Source organism: Eptatretus burgeri, chromosome 9, assembly GCF_056783735.1.
Source record: "Eptatretus burgeri isolate ZD-2024b chromosome 9, Ebu_testis_v1, whole genome shotgun sequence".
Lineage (NCBI taxonomy): Eukaryota > Metazoa > Chordata > Myxini > Myxiniformes > Myxinidae > Eptatretus > Eptatretus burgeri.
The window spans coordinates 52,916,492-52,920,489 of record NC_140969.1 but is presented as its reverse complement, the minus strand read 5'-3'; positions in this window follow the sequence as shown (position 1 = coordinate 52,920,489).

The window sequence follows — 3,998 nt, the reverse complement described above, 5'->3', positions numbered from 1 at the left end:
TGCCCCACCCAGCTCTCCCCCTCCCCGTTTTCTGCAGTTCCCCTCTTCTTTCTGCGTTTGGTCATCAAATTATTTTATCATATATTGTGCCAATCAGTGACATTATGGTGGACAGAAAGCAGAACGGGATGACATTACAGGAACAGCGTTCGATCCACCCCTCCCCACAAGTTCAGTGCCAGCGTTTTAATGCGCAGCAGGCACTGCAGGGCAGGGGAAACATGCAGTGATCGACCCAGCACAGTGGGAGGAGGGGATGGAGCATGTCTATGAGGATGCATTGCGGATGGAGGGGGGTGGAATCACGAAGGGAGGTGGTGAGATTTAAATGACAGGGACAAGTGAGAAGGAATGACAATGAGGAATGACAACGACATGGAAAGGGGGAGGAAAGACATGAAGGAAGGAATGAGGGAAGGAAGGAGGGAAGGAAGGAGGAATGAAACCAAGCCAATGGTTAGACTGCAACAGATTAAGGCCATTAATGTAGTAATACCAATTACAAACAGACAGCAAAGGAATAATGCACGTTTTATATTGTGAAGTAAGATGATGGAGAGTCGTAACTTTATCATTTTGTTATACTGGATGTTAAAACGATTATTATTCCCATGTTGTCACAACCCACACTCAATTACAGATACAAGTATCATGGCATGCAGCCTTTCACATCACCAACCTGTCTGTCCATAGTCATAAGAAAAGATGGAATGTGTTTGTTGGATTGGCAACAATAACATTCCAATTGCAATGATGAGAGCAAATAATAAACAAGTGAAATCCTTCAATATAGCGCATGTGATGAAGCAAATGAGTACACTAATGTTAAAATATACAATTTTTGCATTTTCAGTTGAAAAACAATTAAAAAGCGTACTTAATATTTGAAATGTAAAAATCTTGTTATTGTTGTGATAAGCACCTTCATATATAACAGAAGGAATGAAATCGTTCGATACAGCGTGGCAGGGGGCCGCAAAAGAATGATGGCATAAGAAGAACTTAGCTTTCAGAGTTCGGCGCGAAATGCCATGGTGGGCGGAAATGACGTCTTTCGTTCGTTCGTACATGAGAGGGGAGTGTTTCTTGGTTTTTTTCCATTAAGCAATAAATTCAATGGTTTTCACATATATAACACATTAGTTTCACAAATTTCCATTGAAATACTCGGGTATTTCCGTCAATTGTCACCATTTCCGTCTAGGTTACGCACTGCCATCTACTGGACGGCCGTCATTGGCTGTCTTGAGGCATGTGGGGGGGGGGGGGGACACCGGAGACGTGGTAGACACCGGGGACATTTCAAACTCGTTGCAATTGTATACAGCACACGCGCTGTAATAAATACAATCATTATGGATTCCAGACATCATGGGCCTGACCCTTGATCGATTCTGAAGACCAGGCCTATAATAAGACAGGAAGTGAAATATGAAAGAAAAAAGAATATAGATATATATATATATATATATATATATATATATATATATATATATATATATATATATATATATATATATATATATATATATATATATATATATATATATATATATATATATATATATATATATATATATATATATATACACATATGTAGATATTTTGAAAGAAGCTTGTTGATGTTGATGAGTGAAAGTAATACTTCTTTTTATTTTACCCAATTTTTACCTGTGACTACTTTGCTATCATGTTATAAAAAAGCAATTAATTGTATTTTTAACATTTAAAAGGAGTGGGTTAATATATTTACTACTTTAACACAAGGTTGGCACCCATGGGGAGGAGGAAACTTCCCCTGAGGAAGTGCCCCACTGAGTTCAGTGAGAAAGGTGGCGGCATCATTGTGGCGTCACTGGTACCCAGAGTTGGTAAGGTGACCCAGGATGTGATGGCACTTTCCCCAAGCTCGGTGGCAGTGTTTGTCTCATCAAACAGTCCTATGTTGTGTCAAGTGCAGTGTTTCTCAAGGTGGGGCATGAGGATTCAGAATTAATGAATCAATATATGATCGATTTCATAGCTTTGCCTTTTAAATACATATGTAGTATATCCGGTAGTGCCTCAAATCATGTTGGGGCATACGATGTTTTTGAAAATCAAAGTAGGGCATGGGACAAAAAAAAGGTTGAGAAACACTGGTCTTGTGTATTCATTGGTCTGTCCATGTGTGTGCGTGCCTGTGTGGGGGCAGGGGGCAGCTCCACCACAAGCCTTAGATCCTGAAAAAAAAAAAAATGACGGATATGTGAATCTGTGCTGACAGGAAAGTTAAAATTTGTAATATTTGCCTTTGTAATAAATATACAGCCTTGCAGTGAGGTATCGTGGTATTTTCAGCAAAGTAACAATAAATCTGTAATACTGGCACCACTTATTGAAAATACAAAATGTCTAAAACACCCATGGGTCGTCTCACCCAACTGGCTTCGGTCCGGCTGCCCTCTTTTCTCTGTGTCCACCACGAGGTCCAACACAATTCCGGAAGGTGTTCTTCCAGGAACCCCACACCGAGTTAGTTGCTCTCCCGTATTATAATCAGAACGCAAACCTCCATTCCTGCACCACTTCTATTCTCTCATCTATCCTCTGACGTAAATCCTCCATGAGCCTCAACTTCTATGTTTAAAAAAAAATAAAAACCGGAAGCTTCAGACAGTCTAATTTGTGAAAGAAGAAGTCAACATTCATCCTTAACCGTGTCATGTGACACACTCCATATTTGCGATCATGCCAATACAATGAGTAACATCAAAGGGGAAGTTGGAGGAAACGTCACATCATCACAAGTTTTAACTAGAACGGCATTTGGTAGAGCGCATACCTCGGCCAAGCTGAACAGTTTACGTTTTGTATCCCACTGATGGGCAGGATCTGGATCTGGACCTGAACCAAAGTCCAATCCCCTTGTTCTTGTCACCTAACCAACTCATCCAAGTTTTGTCATCTGTCCACAAATTTTGAGACATCATGCTATCGATCGTTTTTGGGCCAATCTCTCAATGGTGAAGAATCACTGAATTTGTTTGTTTTAATTCTCGCATCCAGATCCAGACCCTCACCAAATTCTAAACAATTCATCCTCATCACACACCCAACTTGTCTACCAAATTTCATCACCTGAATCCATCCCTAATTTTATGAGATATCCTGCTCACACACAGAGAGAGAGAGACAGACAGACATTCAGGGGTGCAAATATAACGTCTGTCCACCTTCACTGACAGAGGTAAATATTGACATCAATGGTAACCACATTTCTACATAGTTCACGACAAACCTCCCGACACCAAGAAATCATCTCAATCTCAGTCCGATTTTGTACAGATTACAGTGTGCTCCGTTATACCCGAAGTCAGAAACAGGTTAGTACGCGATTCGTCTGTTCAAAACATTCCTCTTTCCGATGATGACATAGGGTTTGTGTAGCTCAGCCAACACAGACTTTCCAAAAAAAACTGCCTTTTGCTTCAGAGAACTCCAACCACACATTTCCTTGGACAAGACTCAACAACATACACTGGCTGTTCTTAACAGATGAGATGGCACTTTCTTCCACTACTCATTCCCAGCTGGAAATAAAGAATCATCCTTGGTGGCACTGGTGAGATGACCAGAAGACAATCCGAACAAACAGTCATGGCGCGGACGGTGGAGGTTTACTTCTTTGATGTAGCTTTTTCTAAACTGCTCGACAGGAAAGCAACAATCCCAAAGCACAATCTATTAAATCTGGAAAACTTGTCTCTGTCTCTATACCATCTAAGTGGCGACATCTCACGTTATCAAGGTAGATACAAGTGCAACAAAATTTGGTTCCATAGTACGTGATGAAAAAGCATTGGAGGAGAGCTATGCAGTGGTCAACAGCTGCAAGAGGTTGTTTTTGGAAACATTATTATAAGTAGGAATATGGTTTCTTCAAATATATATATATTTTTTTAAACCTGGAATGAGTTATTAATCTCATTCAACAAATCAGTTGAGTACAGTGCCTG